The sequence below is a fragment of the Xyrauchen texanus genome, chromosome 2, assembly GCF_025860055.1.
Source record: "Xyrauchen texanus isolate HMW12.3.18 chromosome 2, RBS_HiC_50CHRs, whole genome shotgun sequence".
Lineage (NCBI taxonomy): Eukaryota > Metazoa > Chordata > Actinopteri > Cypriniformes > Catostomidae > Xyrauchen > Xyrauchen texanus.
Window position 1 is genome coordinate 19,842,388 of NC_068277.1, and position 25,073 is coordinate 19,867,460.

General features: G+C 39.2%; 1 protein-coding gene and 1 pseudogene across 2 annotated transcripts in view; one reads left to right on the forward strand and one right to left on the reverse strand.

The window, feature by feature from the left end:
- Window positions 1-25,073, forward strand: part of LOC127653026 (ephrin-B3-like) — a 100,219-nt gene that overhangs the window by 19,251 nt on the left and 55,895 nt on the right. The gene's annotated exons all lie outside the window — the stretch shown is intronic.
- Window positions 5,493-13,105, reverse strand: LOC127663267 (programmed cell death 6-interacting protein-like; annotated as a pseudogene).

The window sequence follows — 25,073 nt, forward strand, 5'->3', positions numbered from 1 at the left end:
TGTGCTTAAGTGTCCTGAAAAATAGTCACAATGCAAAAATCTTAAAAGTCCTACATGTAGGCTATATTGTCTTTATGCAGAATGTAGTTTTATATGTTTTTGTATTGATTTGGGGTTAAATATGACCCAGACATATCCTTGACAGGTTTTGTGATAATCACTCAAAGACATTCAGTGTTTCATCAGCTAAACAATCCACATCCTGATATGCAGCAGTATCTGTAGCAGTGGGCTACAGTAGTGGACTAAACTTCAATCGTCAAATTAAATATGAGTCAACAAGGTCTATTTAGCTTTTATAGTCATCATGAACACTTTCAAGTGTCATGGTTGAAGTTAAATCCTTTTCGAAATGATCTGGTAAAGATCTGGCTTGACTGTCAACTAAACTGAGAGAAGCTGTCTTTAAAAGAAAATGTAATTATGGCAACATGCTAAAAGAAGAGGGGTGAAAAGAGAGGGGGTGTTGTGAATTAACCCTCCATATTAAGGCGACATTTGCTAACCAAAACCATAAACAAAACAGAGTAAGTCCCTCAATGGATGTGTGAAAGTGAGTGGGAAAACAAGAGCAATCGACCTGTACCACTTGACCCTGTTTTAGGGGTGTATGAGAGATGGGTGGATAATCCATCTACTCTCACACCCCTCCGATACCCCCTCCAGTGCTGCCCCAGTGTAGCGCAACTCTGCTGTCAATCACTCCACAAAGCTGTCCGTTAGGGGATTAGGACCCCCTCTTTCCCTCTGTACACTTCACTCTCTCCATTTCAGCAGTGTATCCATCTTATTCACTCACTCCCTTCATTGTCAGCTGTTTTAAAATTAGCTTCATTTTCTGCCTTTCTGAGTCCATATATCCCAGTTTTCCTCTTGTTCTTTTACTCTTTCTATTTTGCTTTAATACATCTTGGCTGTAATAGTTTCTTCTTACCTGCTTTTCCTCTAAAGCTGCTTTCTCTAACAGCATCCCCTCTATCTCTCATCCCATTCGTCTCTCATCCCTCATTTCAGCATGAGAGATGGAGGGGTGTCTGGCACGGATGCTGTCGCTCAGCTGTGCCAGGAACCACAGTGATAGACACACGCACACGGACTGCAAAAAGAGGTGCCAAGCATCCAAACTAACAGCACTCTACCCATAGAAAAGAGAAATCTAAAATGAGATCTTTTTGAAGGGATACTTGTCACGAACCCCGCTCCTCTGCCCCATCCCCGCTTCGTCGCACACACACTCATTCCCTCGACCTCACTCCCTCGCTCCGCCCCCTCGAGCTTTTCACGCTCTTTTTGCTCGCTCGAGCCCTCACGCCCACTTTGCTCCTACTGGCTCACATGCTCGTAGGTTATCTCCCTTCCTCGAGTTTCTCACGCGTTTCCAATCCCCCAGAACATTATGACCACCTGCACTCGCGTCATCTGCACTCCTGCGCATTAGTTTCACCTGCACTCGTCTCATCACCTTTCATTGTTTACACCTGCACCTTCCCCTATAAATACCACAGCACATCCGTTTCACGGGTGTTGGTTATTGTATTTAGTTTCCCGTGTCTTTGCCCCCCGCTAGTCTCGTCTAGTTTTGATCTCCTCTTGTCCTCCTCTTAGCTTGCCAGCTCCCCTTGTTCCCCTGTCTTTTGCTCCCACTAGTCCCGTCTACTCTGATCCAGTTTCCCGGCTTCGACCTCCCCACTCTCGTTGACCACTCTCTCCCGGATTTGCCCCTTACTCGACTTTTTTTCCCCGGCTTTTGACCCTACGCTACCCTGACCATTCTCCCTCTGGATTTTCCGTGCTGTACTTTTGTTTGCCTGCAAATAAATGCAGTTTTGACTTACATTGTGACTGTCTCTTCTTGTGCGGGTTACAATACTTCACCCAAAAATGTTAATTCTGTTGTTATTTAAACAAACTCGTATTACTTTTTTGTCTGAGGAACACAAAATTTGTCATTTTAAAATGCACATATTTTAATGAATGCTGCAATCGCTGATTTCCATACAATGGCGTTGGATAGTGCCTGACTTGAAAGCTTAAAAAAGTTTGATATCAGAGCACAGCTGAGCCAAACCCTTCGGTCAGAGGACAGATAACAGCCTTAAAGAACTGATAATTGTCATCACAAAATTTTTACAACATTTGTAGTTACTGTGGTTTACATTTGCAATGCATTATATCACACACAACAATTTTATAGCTATATTCCCATACTGTATTTCAACTATGGATGCATAGAACATAAAGCATAGAACTGCTAGAAATTATTGCATGTACACATCTAGTTCATGAGAACAAGCTGTTTAATCCTATTTTTAATGCTACTATTTTTTTTAAAGTTTCAGACAGAATAAGCAAATTAAGCACAGACAGGGTCAGACAGAATCTCTCCACATCACCTCACAAATATGGGACGTCAAACAGTGATTGTCTTGAATGTATTGTTAATGCAGCGTTTTGCTGTAACAGCAGCACATGAAAAGACTAAAGCTAAAGCATTAAAAAGACAAAACTTCTTGCAGTGTTTTACTGTGCTGACTATTATTCACTGTTAAGATCAGCAAGATATTAGCATGCAAAAATGCACTCTAAGAATTCGCGTCTCAATTAATTGGATTATTGCGTCTCCCATTAAAACCACCACCACTAAAATATTAATGTTAGAAGTCAACCCCACTAATTGACTAGTCAGTTGTTAGACACCCTTACACAGCGCTAATATCACCCCAAGAACTTTTAGGAGAAACATCTATTTAGGAGGATAAATGGAGAAACTTTATTATGAGACAAGTTGATACTTAAATTGATAGTATAACTGAGAACTCAATGAAGTCTGTTGAGCTATGAAAGAGCAACCTCTGAGCAATAAAATTGTCCTCTGGGTAACCCAGGTTTTTTTCCTAGAGGTTAACGTGGTAATCTGCTAAAATACCAGGAATAATCAGAGGATTTAATCCCTCATGATTAGGGTTCTGAGAGAGAGAGAGAGAGAGAGAGAGAGAGAGAGAGAGAGAGAGAGAGAGACTATTTTGCTGTTATTGCAAAGATAGAGAAAGTGTGTATGTTTCAGTGTGTGAGCAAGAGAAAGTGCAGGGTGATTTAATGTGGTTGTCTGTGGTGTTATCTCTGTCTTTAATTCATCTTCTGAATGATCAGGTGTAATCAGATTTGTTTTTATTCTCTTCCCCTGAGCTAGAGATTGATGCTCTGATTAAAGCCACCGTCATAACTGAGAGTTAAGCATACACTCTCTCTCTCTCTCTCTCTCTCTCTCTCTCTCTCTCTCTCTCTCATGTCTAAATAAGCAATGCCATTAGTTAAATAGTTTCAGGAAAAACATTGCAAGGAAGTTACCTTACTCATTAACCTGAGATTAAATCAATCTAGACTCTATTTAGCTTTAACTAAAGCTTTTCTTCCATCCCTTCACAGATGTAGATGGGTAGTTGACATGAAATTGTAAGCAGTTACAGCACCTGAAATATATAGTCTTTCCTTTCCACAAACGCATTGCTCAGCTATCTAAATTAGCACATTCCATGGACTTCTATTGTTTTTATATAAAGCTTACTATAAACTAACCCTAACCCACACCCTAAACCAAACCCTAACAAAAAACATTTTGCATTATTATAATAATAATAAAAAAATATATTTCATTTACTTATTGATTGTTTTTCAAACGAGGACATCCCAAAATTTCCCCAAAGCGAGGTTTGTTAAATTTAGCTCCCTTTTAGGTAAAGTCCCTAAACTAAAAAGTATAGAATACATATAGAAACACACTCAGAGTGGAATGTGAGAGCCAAAGAAGGAGAGATCTACAGAAAGAAAGGAAGAAAGAGAAAAGGGAATGTATAGAGTGCTAGAGCAGATGTTTATGCTTGCGTTATTAATTATGTCTCCTCTAGAGAAAGGCAGCTTCCTTTAAGCTCAGATCACTGCTGTTCCATAGTCTAGCACAATCACACAAAACCCAATAAAGGAATGGGGGAGAGAGGAGGAGAGAGATAATCCATCCTTCTGTAAGCTGCGTCATTAACCGTTTCATACTGCCATGTCATGGCGAGCTGCCGACTGCGTCTTTGTGTGAAATCATCACTCTTTCTTTCCTTCTCAACACCGGATTGTGGCACAGCTTTTCTTTGGGTGGTGGTGTGTGACTCTTTTGTGTGTGATTTTCATTAACGTATAAGTCATGATTGTTATTTGGGCTGTGGCCCAATTCGCATACTTACTAAAAGAAAGTAGGCCTACTCCATTGGTGATGGGAAAGTACATATTTTTTAGTGTAATCTAACGGTGTACCAGAATTGGGACCTACCACCACTTCATAAAAGTGTGTCTAGATAAAACACCCCCTCTTTAGGGTATTGTTTGCATTCCCTAGCAAAAACGAGAGTTCTGGAAAATGTATCGGAAACTTGCCACAAATTTGCCACTCATTATTTTCACTTTCAAATTAGCTTTGCAGCAAACACTTCATTGTTGCCAAAGGTTTGCTGCAGGTTTACCAATGCTGTTGAAGAGCTGCAAACATTTGTGCGAATCACAAGCTCATTTGCTTGTAAAAATAATAAGCATTACATTTGCGGCAGGTTTGCAGCAAGTTTGTCTGAAAACGTTTGTTTGTGTGCAAGTGTTAGCAACCAGAATAAAGTTAATTATTACACTCAGGTTCATAATTTGTTAACATTAGTAAATGCATTAAGTATCCTGAACTAACAATGAACAGTGACTTTTGGCAGCTTTTTTTTTTAATCTTCATTCATTTTAATGAATTAAAAAAATTACTGTTCATTGTTAGTTCATGTTAGTTCATAACACATTATACAGCTTTTAATTTTAAGTAGTGGTTGGCAGCCAGCAGTTTCACTTTGGGCTAAAGAGTAAGACAGACAAAAGAGAAAGAAGACAAAGAGAGAAAAAGATCAGATCTTCCATCTATGAACACACCTGTCTGTGAATCTTGGTCTTGAAACTCCACCTACCAAAGTGGAGGATGGGGCTTGATGTTCTAAACTCCACCCAGAGAAAGACAGATGTTAAAGATATAGAGAGTGCAAGTTCAGGGGTGTTAATGGTTAAGTGCAAGTAAGAGGAGTGCTTGTTTAAAGGAAGGAGTGTTGCTGTAGTAGTCTACTCTACTGTTGATGATAATAGGGTTGTTGCTGTGGTGGTTGTTGTTGTTGTTGGGGTTAGGGGTAGGGCTGCTGCGCAGGAGGGGCTCCAGGGTATCCAACCTGATCTTGGGCTTGATAGGGCACACAGGGCATGTTAAACTGCCCATAAGCAAAGGGGTTATAGGGCATCGGCATCTGGTAATACCCTGGGTAGCCTTGATAAGAGGAGTTGGGGGGGTCCTTGAGCCTGTGAAGGTCCATTGGTTGGTGCGACAGGTGGATAATTTGCACTTCTGGGGGGCACTGGATTGCTGACTGGAACTGAAGCACTGGCTGCCTGTGTAGGGTTATTAGGGGTGGTGGTCTTGCTGGGGGCTAGGGATTAGCCTGAGGCTGCTGAAACAGTCCTGGGTGCAGGGGTTGGGCCTCCTGAGCAGGAACAGGTGTGGGGGTGTTGGACTGGTATGATATAGCATTGAAGGAAGGAGCACTCGGCTCATGAGCAATGCTCTGCTGCAGGTCCTTGAGCTGTTCATCTCTTTCAGTTTTGCGGGGGTGAAAACAATGTCGCTATACTTATTTTGAAACTTCAGCAGGATCTCTGTCAGATCATCGTAGAATTTAGTGCCTTCTTTGATATTGCTGCTGATCTCAATGTAGCTATCATGGGCTGAGGCTAGCTTCTTCAACACCTCCTCTCTGTTATTGGCCTCAGAGTTGGACTGCTTTAGTGCTGAAAACTCCTGATGAGACACGTTGTGTGTGAGCACCGTAGCGTGTGTCCAGCTCGCAGGATTTCAAGGTCTTCTCATTAATGGCTCCATCTTGAGCCAATGTTTTATGGAACTTTGTTGTCATGTCAAAGGTCACTGACTTAATCTCTCCCTCCAGAATGTCCCTTTCCCTCTTCAACTCATCCAGCTGTGCCAGCTGAGCTCTCAACACTTTCACAACCTCACTACCCTGCAGAGTCTTGGTAGGGTTGGCTGATGGTATGGTGGAACTGAGCTCATTCTCTGGCTTGCAGAGCAAAGCAATCATTTCACAATGTGAATTGTAATGCTCTTTTACCACCTGATTAGCCTGCACTGCTTTGTCCAGTATACTATGAAAATTATTTCCCTCTGCTCTGAGGGGTTTATAGAGATCTCCAGATGGAGTTCTGGCCAAGCGCTGGTTGAATTTGTCTCGAAGCTCATTGTCTGTCTTTTCCTCATCATCTAACATCTTTAAAGACTCATGCAGGATCTCACGGTTTCTCTGCAGTAGTTCCAGCAGATCTTTAATCAGCTGTTTGATGCTCTGCATGCCACCTTGCTGTATGACAGCACGGCTCTTCTCCAGGATGGACTGAGGGACGGAGTCTCGTGACAGATCCTCCAGCGTGGTGGGGATGTTCAGATATGCCAGTACCCCATTGCAGAGATTTGTTGCTTCTCTCAGGCTGCCGATAAGTCTGTTTACTGTGTCAGCCTTCTTAGAATTGGCTGCACTCACTGGCTGCTGCACTGCCATCTTTTCAAATAGATCTGTGAATTTCTGGCTGAGTGGTGCCTGAACTGCAGTTGCTTTGACAAGAGATGCCTTGCCAATGTGTTCCAGGTCTTTTACCTCTGGCACACGGTCATGGTATATGATGTTGTTTTCTTTCTTTGCAGCTGTGAGGGCATGGTTGATCTTATCAGACAGATCCTTTACATTCACATACTCATCGTATCAGGAAGCCACTGTCTTCACCAGCTCTGTGGCATTCTGTAGCCGAGCAATCTCCTCTCCAAATGTTTTCTTCTGATTGGCCAAGGCTGACTGGTACATCTCTGTGGTAGCCTGCATCATACAGTGAATCATCATACAAGAACAGGAAGCACTTCCTGGAAATAAAAATACTTAGGCAGATTCTCTTTGTACTGGCACTGCTTAAAAGCATTACCGTAATTGTCGCAAGTTTAGCAATGATGGTGTCCTTCATCTTATCTGCAGTGGCCTTTAGAACAAAGACCTCTTGTGCCTGGCTGAGCATGATCTGACTGAGCGTGCCCACTGTCTCGGGGGAGATGTCCATCATGGGCTCTCGATTTAGTGCAGATAGCACTGTATTCTTTATATGAGCAAATGCACCACTCGCCAGCTGGTAGAACTTGGCAGCAGCCTTCAGTCCTTCATCATCATCGAGATTCTGCTCAGAAGCAATCTGACTGGCCAGTGCCCCCACATTATACAAAACTCAAGTCTTCTCATAGCCCACAGTTCCCAAGGCGAGCTTGACTGAGCCGCCAAAATTGATACTTTATCAAATCAATTCACTTTATTGTCACACTACCATGTACACAAGTGCAACAGTAGGTGAAATTCTTGTGTGCAGTTCCGAGCAACATAGCAGTCATGACAGTGACGAGACATATACCAATTACAATAAACAACATACTTACACAAAACAATTTACAAATCAAATGTACACATACTTACACAACACAATAATTATATACAATGTACAGTAAACAATACACACAATATACAATACAATAAGGAGTATATGAAATATATATATATATATGAAGTAGTATATTGAGGAGAATATGTTGACAGTCCAGTGTGAGATTATAGCTGAATAAAGTGCAGTGCTAATTATTGATCGTGATAGATCAAGTGTTCAACAGTCTGACTGCTTGGGGGAAGAAGCTGTCATGTAGTCGGCTGGTGCGGGTCCTGATGCTGCGATATCGCCTGCCTGATGGTAGCAGTGAGAGCAGCCCATGACTCGGGTGGCTGGAGTCTCTGATGATCCTCCGAGCTTCTTTCACACACCGCCTAGTGTATATGTCCTGGAGGGAGGGAAGCTCACCTCCGATGATGTTTCTGGCAGTTCGCACCACCCTTTGCAGGGCTTTGCAGTTGTTAGCGGTGCTATTGCCGTACCAGGCAGTGATGCAGCCAGTCAGGATGCTCTCTACAGTACTGGTGTAGAACCGTGTGAGGATGTGGTTGTTCATTCCAAACTTCCTCAGCCGTCTCAGGAAGAAGAGGCGCTGGTGAGCCTTCTTCACAACGGCCCCAGTGTGGACGGACCATGTGAGTTCCTCAGTGATGTGGACACCAAGGAACTTGAAGCTGCTGACTCTCTCTACCGGTGCTCCATTGATGGTGATGGGGCTGTGTTCTCTGTCTTTCTTCCTGAAATCCACCACAAGCTCCTTGGTTTTACTGACTTTGAGGGAGCGGTTGTGCTCCTGACACCAGCGTGTCAGAGTGTGCACCTCCTCTCTGTAGGCTCTTTCATCATTGTCAGTGATCAGACCTACCACCGTCATATCGTCAGCAAACTTAATGATGGCATTGGAGCTATGTGTTGCCACACAGTCATGCGTGTATAGGGAATATAGTAGGGGGCTGAGAACACAGCCCTGCGGGGCTCCAGTGTTGAGGGTCGGTGATGAGGAGATGTTGCTGCCCATTCTAACCACCTGACGTCTGCCTGACAGGAAATCCAGGATCCAGCTGCACAGCGAGCCGTTTAAGCCCAGAGCCCGGAGTTTCATATCAAGCTTGGAGGGCACTATGGTGTTGAATGCTGAGCTGTAGTCTACAAACAGCATTCTCACATATGTGTTCCTTTTTTCCAGATGGGAGAGAGCAGTGTGTAGTGTAGATGCAATGGCATCATCAGTGGAGCGGTTGTTGCGGTAGGCAAACTGCAATGGGTCCAAAGAGGGGTATCTCCGTGAAATGGAGGAGCTCAATAAGCTCTGTAAAAGTGCTCTTAGGAGGCCGCTGGACAAACACGAGAGCTCGCTGGAAAGCATCTTTCCATGTGAATGTCAGGCATAGCTCTGGAAAGGGAAATTTGGGTTTGATTGCACAGAGCTGATCGTAATATCGCAGCAGGATTTCCAGCGAGCTCTCGTGTTTGTCCAGCGGCCTCCTAAGAGCACTTTTACAGAGCTTATTGAGCTCCTCCATTTCACGGAGATACTCTGCCTGCTACTAGCCGGGAGGGTAGGTGGTCATTATAAATTTTGACAATGTTTTCACTAAGTCAACCTCCGAGGACTTCTTCAACAGGACAGAAATGAATGTAGCTATTAGAGCTCACAGAAAAGACACTGTTCTAGTGGAGAAAGAGAACACTGCAAACGGACAAAAACAAAGGCTGAGCACTTCCTCATGTTAAATAATGTTAACAAATACAACTTTATTGTAAAGTAGTGCTGTCAATTGAGCAGTTGAAACTAAATTCAAATTTTTACCTTAATTATTTTCCATATTCGAATTATATTTGAATCTTAAAGTCAGCTGATTCTTAAACTGACGTTGTTTCCTTAGTCTAAGAGGGTGCAATAAATACATAAACCATACAGCACCATTATATTATTGTAAAGAACATTCCTGGCTGTTAAAAAAGAACATTTCATTTTTAACTAATGTGCATGAAATAAATAAATAACAATTTTAAGTCGGTCCATATTCTCAAATGTTAAGTCAAAAGTAAAATGGGGGGTGGGGGGGGGGGGGTGGTATACCGATGCCACAGTATACTACCCCAGACAAAAGCCATAATAACAGTGAAATAACACATTGCTTTTTATTCATTACAGTTATATGTAGCAATATTTCTAGATAGCAGAGGTATTCAGCTGAACTCGATGGTGAAGCAGCTCAGACTATGAGCCCAGGCCAAGGGCTGTTCAAACGGAACACAACAGAATGGAACCGAACACGAGGATCTCGAGACACACATTTCCAAGTTGAACATCTTTCCTGATTACTTAATCTGAGAAATGCTTATAAGAGAGCAAGACGCAACAGCCAAGTACCTCCATCTGCTGTAAGGGGCTGTTCACACCAAAGGCGTCACTTTTCTAACATCTTTGTTTTTCTTTGGTTTATTCAGCGGCTCGTGCAGGAGTGCTGTTTTTAGATGTGTCTAATTAAAATAACTTCAAAAAGCATCTTGAGACACCTGCTTTCTGTTAAACTATTTGTTGCACTGTGTCTAGCCTTTTTGTGCACAAGAATGTGATCAGTCTGAAGTCAATGTCAGTTCTTGGCATACATCCAAAATTCGAATGCACAGTTTTAGAATTTTAATGTGCATTTTGTTCTTAAATTCGCAGAATATAAAAATTTGTATTTGACAGCCCTATTGTAAAGTGTTACTAAATATATCATCGGAAACCCTTTGGAATAATGTTTTAATGTACTATGATTTGGGACACACTAATTCTAATCTTGCATACTGTTTAGGATGGATAGTATGCAAATTGACCATATACTTGGACAGACAGACAGACAGACAGACAGACAGATGAAAACTGCAGTTTAACTATGAAAAAAACACTGTTGCTCAATTATAACTGTGCATGTAAAAGTAATGCATGTGACTGAAATGACACAACATATCTAGATTGTTCCTATTATAATGTTCGCACACTTGCATTGTAGCTTGATTGATTATAAAGGGAGTAATCTAGTTTTTTTGTGTCACTTACTAGTAATGTAGACACGGTGTGAGAATGTTTTAGGATATGTGTGTGTGTGTTTGTATGTTTGGCTCTTGTCATTGGCAAAATGTTGCTGTGTCTGGCACATAGAGAAAAGGATGAAAGGAGACCATCAGAGATGGGATTAGGAAGAATTACACACACTCACACAAACAAATATCCAAATATTAATGGAACCAGACTAAGTTCTAATTGATTTTCATGCAAACCTATAAAATTAGTTCTCATTTAGTATAAAAAATATGGTGTGTTGCCAAGTTTCAGGTGTCAAATGTGCTTCAGCCCAATAATAGTGTGTGTGTGTGTGTGTGTGTGTGTGTGTGTGTGTATGATTGCAATGAGAACCTGATGGAGCATGTTTGACTTATAGCTGTATGTGTGACCTGTTGGTATCTGAAACACTCACAGACATCAAGCCTGTCATTCTCACTCCAGACACATACACACATACACAGACTCGCTCAGGGCCCCAGATGGAAAACCTAATTCTGTCTTCTCTGTCTTTCCTTTTCAAAAAGCCACCAATTACATCCACTTCTCTCTCCACCTCCCTCTCACATGCTCACTCTCTCTTGCTGTCGTTCTCTGTCCCCAAGCTTTAACGAGCTATCTTGTTAACGTCAGAGCCCCTCTTAATCTCCGCCTTTCTCTCTTTCTCTCGTTTTCTTACCCTCTGCTCCCTCTATCTTCCTCTCTATCTTTCTCCATAGCACTCTCTCTCTCTCTCTCTCTATTTGTTTTTGTTCCACTCTTGTAGATAGAGGTATACACTGAAAAGCTTTTTGCCTGATGACGGATAAAAATGGGGAAAAAGTGCTCCTGTTTTCAGAACGGAGGGATTCAGTGAACGGAATGGAAAATGAGAGGTGGATACTTGGAAAAGCAATAATAGGTAGACCAGTGACAGAGATAGTACTAGATAGAAGTAATTGAATTGTGCATATGTTATGGAAGGGCAATATTGTACAGCGCACTCGATTCTGGAAGGGATGTGTGCTGCTGTGGGGATTCTGTTCCTCACATAAAAAGGGTAAAAAAACAATGGCATTTTCAAAAATATTTTTTTTCAGGGTTTGTTTAACACATCCTAAAGCAAAGAACAATTTGATCTCTTTAATATCTCAAATGTATTTCTAGACAGTAATGAGAATAAATAGAGAGCAAATGGAGAATTTTGTTTGAGGCCACATTCACACGAATCGATTTTTGTTTGAAAACGCCTTTTTAAGTTTATTAACGGCATCGTTTTCGACAGTATGGGGTAATGGAGTGTATGGCTGTGTAGTGTGGATGAGAGGCGCAAATGTAACATAATTAATGCGTTTTCAAATGACTTTCAGAATAGATCTCAACACAAGCACTTTTACATGCATGTTCTTACAATGTTCTTAAACCAATTATGTGTGTAATAATTGTAAACTCCTTAAACACCATTCCTTTATCAGGGTAAGGCAATAAAAGGTTAACATAAACTGATCAGCACATTTAAAAAAATATTTCCCATTATTCCAACACCTTTACCAGTATTCTTAAGGCCCAGATATACTTCCGGAGAAGGTCTTCTTCGTTCTTCGTTCAGGGGTCAAAAAAAATTCGAAACGGCCGAGTAACGGTACACTGTTTGAGAACAATCCACCACACCGTTTTGGGAGCCGTTTAGAAGAGCATTTAAATAAAAAGAGGCTCAGTAAAACCGTAACTAATGTAACATTAATATGTGTTATCAATTACTTTATGCCTCATTCTATGAGTAGAATTCACACTAGAACAGTAAAAGATGCTTTTTAACCCCTTGATTATGATTTAAAGTAATGTATATTTTTCTTGATTACATTCTGATTTTATGACACAAATAATTACACTCTGTCATTTTAACTTATGATGACACTGATACTACTGCAAAGACTGATGTATAAATGAGTGTTAATGGGAAGACTACAGACAAAAGAATGATGATAAGAGGTCATATCTTACTATGGGCAGATGTGTGAATGACTTTCACTGCAGAAATCACATGAGTGAAGCAGCATATAAAACAAAAGAGTTTTAAAAGAGGGCATGTAAGGGCATGGAAGAGTTTGACTAGATTTGATTCCTTTTATAGACTATTTAAAAAAATGCATGGTATGTTTTTGAAAAATGTTCCTGTGCGAATGATCGTACAGGTGTAGTTAAATTTGCACCAGCTCGCTAATAACTTAAAGCCAGTATGTTAATGTTGACAGATCTTGACACACTGAATGCCATGAATGGGAATAAGATTTGAGCCTCAAGGTCGGTGGATCTCCAGGTCACACCTACTGATGAAGTTGACCAATGGCAGCTGTTACGAACCACCGTAACAAACTCAGAAACACCTACTTTTTGGCCAGATTTTGTTCTAAATTATGTCAAACCCTTTCGTTCTTTGATTTCGTACAAAGTATCCACCTTTTTCCTGGGGATCTTAATGAAGAAACAAATGTGGGTGGGACTTTCGATGGAATCCATTCTATAGGGAATCCCTAGCTCTGGCATTAGTAATTTTACACCCTATGTTTTGTACAGCTGGTAATAAGATGCGTTTCGGATGATCCGATCGCAAATGGTCAGCGCCAAATATAGTTGTAAACGGGGTGCAAAATGTTTTGTGATTGGATCACCAAAACACATACAGAGGTAGTCAAAAACGTTTTGAGGTTTAAAATGCCATGCATCCCGGACGGCAGCGAAGTACCACCTCTCACCAGTAAATAACACCCTGAACAAAAGTTAAACTTAAGTGCTGATTTAAAAGGAAATAACCATCCCCTTGGAAAACTTGGAAAGAGATTACATACTCAAGGATGAGAACTTCACTGCTCTTCCTCAGTGTGTCTGTCTGATTTAAACATGCAGTGTGACAAGATGACAAGCACACACATCTGAAGCTTAACTAACACAGGTACTCCACTAAAACAACCGATAATTTTGCTCGAAATGTTGTGTTTGTGCTTAGATTCAATCTCAACTGCATCTGTGAGAACCAGCTCGCTGGTTTTGTTCTTTATTACTTTTTTCCAGTTTATTATCGTTCAGTAACACACTGATATAATTATTGATGTATGTCCTCATGAAATCATACCCGCTTTCCTCAAAATCCCAACAGGTTAATTAAAGAATGAATGGACGAATGCCGCAACAACAGCTATGTTTACTAGACAAAGAAAGTAACGCCCACATTTCGTGCTAAGCATCACAGGGCGTAGGAAAAGGTGGATATCGGGGCCTTTATCCAGTGTGTGCAAGTGTTGTGCACATGACTGTTTAAGGTTTGATGCCAAAAGCAGAACATTTTTAAATCTCATGTAAGTGTGGGTTGATTGTGTTGTCATAATATTTGAATGAGCTGATTATTGGTAGTTATCAGCATATTGCTGTGGATGTAAACAAACTCAGTGTCTCAAACTTGGCTCGGATTTTCCAAGGTACAAAATTATGAAAGAATCTTGTTTAGGGATGCGTGCAACATCGGGTCCTAACCAGATGCAATACGATAAAAACCGTAGAATGATAAAAGCTATCTTTCCCACAAGCCATGACTGTGAAGTGGCAAAACATTTTGTCGTTTCCTTGGCTTCTATTTCTGTAGCATTGAAAAATGCCAAAAGCTGTAGGACTATATTAAAATATTTATATGTTCTGATTGGCTGTGATTATGTCACGCTGCACAGCATTTTCACATTCAGTGTGGATAGAAAAATTATTTGTTGCTGGGACTTGTTGTGTCGCGCCTGGTTAGGACATGATGTGAGGCCAGATTTAGCTCTTGTATTGTTCACAAGTCTCTTCTCCATAAACTCCCTACAATGGCTAAAAGAAGGAAAGACAAATTCATAGAGAGGGTTTGGAGAGAAAAAACAACCTGACTTTCGATTGCAAAAGTTGTATGGTATTGCGGGGGAAGAGGGCGGGCTAAGCTCCCCCAAGAAGCTTTAGCTATGCCTGAATTGATGCGTTAATGAACGACCTCGGCACAAAGATAATTAATAAGAACTCTTGATTAATTACACTGTGATGAGCTGCTATAGATGCAGATGCCGAGAGAGCAGGAGAGAGTGAAATACAGGAGTGATATAAATGTGGTGAATTAAAGGGTTACATGTTACAAGTTACATGTGTCCCAATGTGACCTTTAGAAAGACGTTTAGTGTGAGTTAATGTGTGTCTGAATGGAAGGTGGAAGATTGAGTGCCAGCTCTGGTGCCCGTGGACTTTGCCTCAGCCCATTCAGTCTGCCGCATTTGGCTATACTCTCTGCAAAAGGCACAACCTTTGGCTCTGGACCAAACACACACATATGGTGGATCTGAGGATCGAATGACAAACTGTTAAATGAAAGCCGCTGGGACCTGTATGTGAAGACGGAAAAGCTTCATAGAGTTTCGTTCTCTGGATTGAATGCCACAGAGACTGGAGACAAAAAGTATCGCAAGGATTCAATCATTAAACTTACTGGATACATTTGTGCTTCACAGAAGCTAATATCAGAATTACAGTTGATTCTGTTTCAACACAATGTATTCATTTGTAATTATGAACTTGATGATTTTTCATAACTATGTTCTGTAGAAACAGAATAAGCTGTAATTTTCATATTAGTTCCAGCACTGTCAAAATATTTTGTTAAATTAAAACATTTTTTTTTACTGGTTTTATGCATGTCAAAGAAAATATGTAATATAATTTAACCTAAGTACATTGGAGTGCATCAAAGAAAGGACTATTTAAGGATCAGACATGGTACACAGTACATAATGTTTTGTCAGATAACCCAAAAACATGATTACATATAAATGAACTGGTTTTGACTGGTCAAAAATATTATTTATTAAGACTGAATAAACCTAAATACATTAGGTAACACCAACAAAAGTTATTTGTAAGCATCAGTTTTGTAGTGGAACCATAATAATAAAACACGACAATGAAAACTATGGTAATAAATATTATAATTTGTAGTTATTATGGTTTTACTATACAAATACCATAGTTTAACTGTAGTTTTACTATAGTAATATTGTGAGTTTTTGGCAGAAATCATAGTTTTTTTGTTGTTGCTTTTTTTTTGTTTTTAATAGTAATATTGTAGTAACCATTAAAAGTTAAATAACCATGTTTATTTGGAGGAATATACTGTTTCCATTTAGTATAATTATAGGATAACCATGGTTAATCTTGTGGTTACTATTGTTTTACTACACATAACATGGTTGTAGATAATACCATGTTTGTAGTTAAACCATAATAACCACAAAATATTTGTATTATTGTATCTGTATTATTACTATGATTTGTCTACAATATCATGGTTAAAATATGGTTACTGTAGTAATACCATGGTAATTTTTTGTGAGGGAATGCAAAACGTATTGCAATGGAACACAAAAAATTGTAGGGATATACCACAAAACTATTGTGAGGGAACACGAAAACTTGTAGGATGCTCCGATCCATCTGCCACCAATCAGTATTGGCCAATATTCACATCCTATGACTCGATCGGTGATCGGTAATTTGGCCGATTACATAAACCGATAGCTCATGTCGCAAAAGACGCATGGGTCCTTTAAGACATCAGCAGCACTGTCATGGCATCACGGAGTGTCAGGAATACTGGCCAGGTGTTGTTCAACAACAAACTTGATTCAGCAGTTAAGAACGATGTAGTGGGAGAGGTATGTCGAATATTAAATGTTTGTGTCCTCTACTGTTAATGTGGCGTTTCACATACGACAAGGCAAAGAGAAAACAGCACGAGCTGTGAAACAGTCCTTTATCCTTCATGGCGGCAGCTTCTCAGTATCTGCAAACATCTTTATTAAATACCTCCTGATTAAATAGCATTAAAAGTAGTAGCACCTGTAGAGTCCATAAACGTGCTCTTTCTCCACTTTCCTTTCATCTCTTTCCCTCATGAGAGAGCGTGTGTTGAACTATTGATACAATCATCCAACTAAATGAAAGGCAGGGAAGGAAATTATAAATATAATTCTTTATAAAATATTAAGTTACCATTTACCAATATAATGTATTAAACATAATTCAAGCCATATATAATTTGAAAAATGTATGAAATATGAATTTAAAATAGGAATACAAATTAAAATGAGGCTGTGATCTGTACTGGTTCAATCAGCGGTACAGACAAACTTGGTTCAGATGGGAGTTCTACTGGCAGATGTTGACAGGAAGTGCTGTGATGTCACAATGAATCTCTGCGGTGTGTTTAGGTCACCAAATAGCGCCACTGAGCTGAACTGATGGATGGATAAATGCTTATTGTTGTCCAAAATTGGTTGGGGTCATGCATTTTGTCTCTGATTTATCTCTTCTTTCTCCCTTTCTCTGTCTCCTTTTGTCATCCACTCTTGTAAAAATTATGACAAAGGACATTTTTCAAGCTTTTTGTCTTTCCATGCCCCTGGCCCCACCCTCACCTCATCATTTCTCTTTTTTCAACCTTTTATCCCTTCTTCATTCCACCACTCTCACTTTCAGACTCTCTGTCTGTCCAGAGTTGTGTGTCTGGCTCGCTCTATCACCCTCTTTACCTCTCTCTCTTTCTTCACCTGTCAGTCTCCTCTGCTGGAGGTCTGACTAATTATTCTCTTTTTCTTTCTTTCCCCTTCTCTCCTCTCGTGACACTCTGTTAAAGACACCTGGCTTAACTCAGCAGGACATCTCTGTATTATTCCTTTCTCCCTCGCTCCATCCCTCGCTCCTCTCTGCCCCTCCGCTCCATCTTTTGTTGTCTGATTTTACCACTGGACCATTGAATATATATTCTTCCTTATACATTGCTCAGGGATCAGGTATTCCATCCTTTTACCTCCTTTTGCTTTTCAGAATTCGTTTTCCTCTCAGTCATTCTCACTCTCACCAATTATGCTTCCACATAACTGCTAACTAAACAAAATATCATTTGATTGGCTGTGATTGTCACATCAAGCAGAAGTTTTTTTTTGGACAGTTACATTACTTGTAGCAGGAAATCATTACGTATCATACCTAGTCAGGTAGCAATGTAAGAAGTTTATTCAGCAGGATCATATTTGATCGGCAGTGGATTCTTATTTGATCATATTAGAGGGTTTTTTCCTGGGTCAGAAATGGTCTTTGCTTGCTAAAGTTGGTTTATTACATAATTCCTTTTAATTAACATATAACGTAATTACTTAATTGCATTTCATGTTGTGACGAGGAGGAGGACATGGCCGGGCTATGAGGATGCATACCCAGCGCTGAATTGTCCTAATCAGCCGGGAGGGGGATAAAGATGAGCCTGAGGCACCAGTTCGAGAGAGAGACACACACATGGCCGCTGTGTGTGTCTGTGTGTTTATGTTTGAGTTAATTTATGTCATTAAAGTTATGTTGACTGTTCTGCTGGTTTCCGCCTCCTCCTTGCCCATCGTGAACGCTGTTACATTGGTGCCGAAATCCAGAAGGAGGAGGGATGCGCTGTCGTGGAGTCCTCACCATATAAGTGTATAGAGCCTTTTGAATTCAATACAGACTTTAAGGTGCTATGTGAATCAAACTAAATATTTTTTTTAGGAAGACTAGCTTAAGTGACCTTACCACAGAAATGAGGAGCCATCCATGGCCTTGCCTGTGCTTATATGGCATTGCATGGTAAATATACTGTAAGGGCAAGTACATAAAGTGGTTTAAAGTCTGGACCTCCTGGAAAAAGTTTTCCTCCTGTCTAACATATTTTCATTAGCACATTAGCAAACACAAGATCAATGTCATTAATTGAGTTTTGGTGGCCATCAAAAAATTTGAAATGCAGGAAAAACACTGTATTTGTATTCTTTAGGACTGAGAGTATAATAGTTCCAAATGATTCTCTCCATCCCAATCTCTCTCTCTTTTCTCTGTCACTCAGCCTGTTAACCAAGTCAGCAAGTTGGTGTGAACTTTCTCCAAGACTTTGAAAGGAATACTGATCAGCCATTTTTTTTCTTTCTTTCTCTTCCTCTAGAGAGAGAGAGAGAGAGAGAGTCAGGAAAGTGGGCAAAGGGAATTTCTATTTTCCTCTTTTCCACTTTTCATGTTTGCTCTTTTTTTGTGAATGGTCTCTTCAGAATTGCATGATACAAATGAGAGAAAGTGGTATTTTTAAATCCTTTCATATTTAATTATCATAATCATGAGGGATTTGCTGAATCTTTTCAGAATGAGAGTGCACATGGAACGATTCCTGTTTGTAAAAATGTTGTTGCGGATTTGATCTGTTGTTTCCTTTCTGTGAGAGTGTGTGTGTGTCTGTGTGTGAGTCTGTGTGTATATAAAGCAGTTGTCGTGGTATTCCTCTCGTGGGACTCTAGTGGTTTACACATTGCCACATTCTCGAAAAAAGGGCTTCTCTCCCGCTGAGATGCGTATATTCCACTTTCAAATTAATTCGCTCTTTTTATTTATCCAGCATCCCATGTTCCTGCATACGAAAGGAGTGCATGGCAGCAATCTTGCCTGTAGACCACCACACAGCTCTACACCCTTCCACTTGTCTCATGCCAGAGGCCTGTCAGTCATCCTCTCAACTGTCAATCATCCCCCTCGACAGGAAGTTGCTCTTGAGAATACCGTTTGAAAGACTGCTTTCTAATTGGCTGGCAGGACAGGAGAATGTCATAAAGTGCTTGAGAATTTGACCCTGTGTGAGTTTGAGATGAAAATGATGTGTGCTAAAGAGATGCTCTTCAGTACTATGGAGGAGATTATATTAATGTGGCTAGTACTGTATATAGTTCTGCTGAGGAGCACATACACTTACTAACACACCATATACGACATTAGAAGTATTACAATATTTTATCTAATGATAATGTATCGACTGTATTTTAATGCCAAGAATCAATATTTTTGTTATTTAATTTCATATTTAGCTATTTCTATTTGACCAAAATGCAAACTCAGACTGACCTAAGAATATAAGTCTTTTAACTTTTACATTTGGAAGGATGTTTGTACAGATCCCGTGTACAGCTAGACTGCTAAAGTTTTTCTGTAATGATAAAAACGCTGGAACCAAGGTATTTTTTTTACTGTCACTAAAGAAGCAATGCTCTATGCTATGCTTTATTTTTAAGGTTCAGCACTTGTTGCTCAAAGTGGCAAAGTCCATTGAAGATCAATGGAAACAAGTTAGCAAAATATTGCAATATATCACAGTTTTGAACCGCAGTACACTAAACATAAAGAATAGCAATATTATAATTTAATGATGATGCATATATTGCTAAAATATTGTATTGCTGTCAGGTCCTTCCTGATTCTCACCTCTAACACACAAACACATGTATGACACACATCCAGGCTTGGGGAGTAAAAAACGGATTACTTGTAACGGTGTTAGATAATTGGGAAACAAAAAATTAGTTAACTGTAATCTGTTACAGTTACATAAAAAACACCATAATCATATTACAGTTACATTAAAAAAACAAAAATGGGATTACTGTCAGGATTACAAGTTTTAATTTCTGGCAAAAGAAATAGTACATTTTCTGACATAAAGTGATACAGACAGCTGTTTGTTAAGAGTGGGAGGGGGTTTAGATGGGTCGTGTCTAGAAGGGACCATGCTTTCGTCAATCTCGTGAAATTCTACAATTCTTCAGATGATACACTCCATTTGAAGTCATGCAGCAATGATGAGCACTAGTAAAAGATTATTTTAAATTGTCTGTTTTGATATATAGTCATTCTTGATGATCAATTGATAACTTCATATCTATCTGTACTATTATCAGTCATGAGATATTGTAAGTCAGTGGAGAAGTACATCAATCAGCACCAGTAGTAAAAGTCTGACTGGGTGGTCTAGCGGTAAAGAATTCACCTTGTGCATAAGAGGCTTAAGATACCTAATATGCCCATATGCAGCTTTATCTTTTAATTAACAAAGATTGCATCTGCACCTAAGTGGATGTATATCTTGTGTGGGGACACATTTGTTTGCATTTTTCTATGGGATTCGACTGGAAAAGAGCAAGAGTGGCAGAACTCGCAGCAACAAGGATCACTCGCTGCACATTCTTGATTCTTCGAGAATCTTGTTCTCTCTCACGACTCACTTGAATCAGGAGTGCCTCCTACTGTCGCATGTGCAAATAACACCTGTCTCACATCAGCACTCTGCTCTCGAGGCAAACAGCTGCTTCATCGCGATGGCCACAGAAGAACATGTATTATTTTCTTGGAAATTTCAACATTATTTGCTCATTAATGTTCATTAAAGTTCAGTGTAATTTATGCCTTCCAGCTGTGAAGATGCTCTCATTAGCCAAAGACCTGAGAATTTGAAGGTAATAAGAGCCACACAGAAATTACATTAGCTAGGTTAGCTAAAATTAGTTAACATTAAAATGAGTTAGCCTTAGTGCTCAAAGAAATCCGTAGCCCTCATTTGGTGGGAGCAGAAATTGCTACCAATAATGACAAAGAAATCTCTGGTTTGCATTGCTGCAAATGCGAACTGTACTATATTAGCCAGGACGTCCTATATGTTGTTCCATTACGTATTGAAGCTGAAAAAGGACCCCTATCCCAGGTGAATGATACTTAAACCGTAATCATTTAAGAAAAAAAGTTTTGAACTTTTACAACAACAATACAAAAATCAACTGAAACTATTTCTCTCATGTTTTACCTCTCATGATTTTGCATTCCCGATCATTATTAACAAATCCAAATTGTACACATAAATACCACATTTATTGAAAATGTGTTTTAAGTTCTTATTAAAGAAAGTTCAATGAAGAATGTATCTTATTTTGATAAATTATTGTTGAGAACAGTTCAAATGTCTGGGTGAGGGAGACATTCTGGCAAATGTAACATGTTCAACTCTTATAGTAATAATGAATAAGTCATTGAAAAGACATACTAAATGTTTAAATCTGTTTTGATCTATTCTTTAAAACTACATTTTGGTTTTGTTTTGAAATCAAAACTTTTTACCCCCTTTAAAATTCTCCTTAAACAGAATAAAATCATAGAAATAAGACATAAATTGTTAGCTGGAAATGTTTGACTTTGGATCATGAGCAAGCAGAGGAAAGACACTCTCCAGCATTTAATTATGACAATAATAACGACGATGATGATGATAATCTACATATTGAAAAGAGTCTGAAGTTAATGAAAAGTACAAATTACAATTGCCTATACACACTAACTGCAATACATGATATAATTACACTTTACAGTGTTTTTGAATCTGAGGTATATCCTGTCAGATTTAGTTTAAAGTTAACCAAGACATAATTCAGTGCATCTGTTCTGATGATATTTGATTTATGAGAAATGAACTTTTTCTGTAGCAGACAGAGAAGTCACATGATTTCTTTAAAAATACTTAGTTGTTCTACATTAACAGCTCATTTTCTGTTTTCTTGGTAGGGTGCAGTGTCCATGTTACTTTTCCTTAGATAAAATAACAGCTACAACAGTACTCATAATATTACTCAATCATGTTCTGTTTGCATTCAAGGCATAACTTAAAGTTTTAGAGATCATAATGATTTTTATCTTCACTTTATTTACATATTTGCCCTTGCGGTAATTCAAAAGTAATCTTGTTACATTACTTTCATATTTCTGTAATTGTATTGTCACTGATTACCTTTATTGTTAAGTAATAAGTAATTTGTAACAGATTACATTAAAAAGTAACCCTCCCAACCCTGAACACATCAGTATTCCGAAAGGAATGAAGGTGAATGTAAACCAGTAGTCACTCTGTTTCTTATCTGTCTGCTTTAAAAAAACACAAAAAAACACAAAAAAATGTTTACCTAAAGAAATTGTTTTATGTGGTCATGTCTAAGGCTACATCCACATTAATCCGGATACATTTGAAGATAGCGTTTACGTTTTGAAACACTCTCCAAGCATTTTCCTAAAAGTTGCACATCAACATGGAAACGTAGGAAAACTCTTAAATCCCCTTACTGCGCATGTGAAAAATCGCTGTTCCAAATACGGTCTGAAACGCAATTGTCCTTGTGTTCCGTCGCCAGACAGCAATTCTGAGTAAACATCACCTTTGAAGGAATACATTGTGAAGGTTGTACAAAATAATATTTATCTTTAACAATGCTATCAATGTGAAAAACAGCCACAACACCGCCACTGCAACATGAGCCGCCATCTCCAATGTTTTGGGTTGAATGGATCAAATGACTGTGTCACATGACAACAAATACATCATCGTTTTCAGAAATCTCAATTTTCCCTATCCACACTACAATGCAAAAAGTGGCACTTAAAAATCTATCCACTCTAAGCTCAGTTTGCACTATCAAAAATGCTTTCTCAGTGTAGACCAAATGCCAAAACGAAGAGAAAAAGATGCATTTTCAAACTAAAACATATAAGAGTGGACGTGGCCTAAATTAACTGGTTTGATTCAAGTTAGAAATATTATTTAACATGTCTGGATCAACCCTTACTACATTAGTTTACACCAGCAAAACTAGCCTAATATTTAAGGGTTGGATCAGGTAAAAATATCTCCTTAAGGTAACAATTGCAAGTGACCATTTGTTACAGTGTAATTCACAGACACACCTCTTTCTCCACTTGTCTTTTTGGCTAGCGATTGATTTTACCATAGGCTTCTAAATCTCAGGTCTTGCTGGGACCACATTCCTACAGCAGCAGAGTGAGGTTAGGGGAGTAAATCAGAGGAAAACATACAAACCGAAAGAAAAACAGAAAAAGTGTAAAAGGAAGAGATTATGGAGACATAGAGGCAGAGAAATCACTTTCAGATGGTGGGACGGTTGGTAAGGTTGATTTGTGAAGGCATTCGTCTGTTTTTTGGTGTGGAGTGGAGCGCTTGGCCTCTGGGTGTGGAATAGCAGCCTGTCATCACTCCACACTGGCCCTGATTCGCCCCGCACGCCACACGGCCCTGTACAACTAGAATCCCGAGACCTCCACACATTAAGCACCCTACAGAAACATGTTTTTGGCTGGCAGACAACTTTATAGAAACCCTTTCAGAAGCAGTGTGATTTTACAGCTCACAAATGTAAGGGAACCACATACTGTATAGTTAAGCATAGTTTAGTGGACACACAGACATTTTATTAATATAATACATTTAGTTTGTTGATAGAACAATGCTTGGTTCCACCCTAGACAACTAATCAACATGTTTCAAAGCATTGTAAACGCTTAAATGTGCAGTGTGTGATTAATAAAATCATATCATAATAAAATGAATTTCTCCTATCCCAGTCGAAAATGCAGAGTCAACTAGTGGTAAACAATTTGTAGGATGACTTGCCAAACTGTAAACACTGTGGCTTCGTGGGACTTTCAAAACATTGCTCCTTTTGTTTGGGTGCCCGAGATGGCAACTTCTGGCTTAACCAAATTCGGGCATGAATTTTGAGAAATTACACATTGCCCCTTTGAAAATTGAAGTTGTTCAATTGTTATTTGCAGCCCTTAGGTTTTAGGAAAGAAACCTCTTCCTAGAATAGTTAGTTTATACATTCATACATAAGAACTGCTAATATGTAAGAGTGTTGACAGACACTTTACCTGTTTAAAGGAATATTTACAATATGTACAAATTAAGCTCAATTTATGAATTTTTGTGGTAATCATCATTATGCCGCAAATGCTGTCAATTGAGCTTAACTTGTATCAAACCCAGTATATTCATTTAAGTATGTATTAAAAGTCAATTTCTGTAGGTATCTGCCAAGACCAACAATGTAAGTCAGCTCATCTTGCTAGGGATCAAGTTACTGAGAAAAGGGCCATAATGTAGGCTGTATACTTAAAAAATTGTTCCCATGAGATGTGGGTGAGATTGTTGTAAAATTTTGGATGTTTTTCTTCTCAAAGTGCACAAATCTAGGAATTCCCCCATTTCCAGAAATGAATTTCAGGCCCTGTTTGTGGAACTTAAGAATGTTCCTTTTGGCATCTGGATGTAACACCCTTTCTGGTTCTGAATCAGAATTTTTTATAATTCAACAGTGAGTTCCGGTTCACTAGATTGATTGGTTAAGAAGTGTCCCAAGACTGCTGTGATATTTCATATAACATCACTGGGACATTTCACTGTTTGTATCACTCCAAATTGCACCCACATTGCGCCCACAATTTGTATTACTTTATATTAATTTATTGATTATAGGACTGTTGTATAAAAACATTATCACTCTCGCAATCGTGCGACTTTGAATTGCATTCTTGTATTTTTTTATACTTTCTTGTATTCCTCAGTCCAATTTATAACTGTTATGAATTGTATATAGTAGGCTATAATCTCTGCATACACACATGGAGTCAATTGAACCTTTGAGTAACAGTTTCCTGGGGCCACAAAGACATTTGAGACACATGTAGGGGTGTTTATAAGCCTTATGGATGCTCTGGACTCTGTGAGGTGGACATTGGGGCT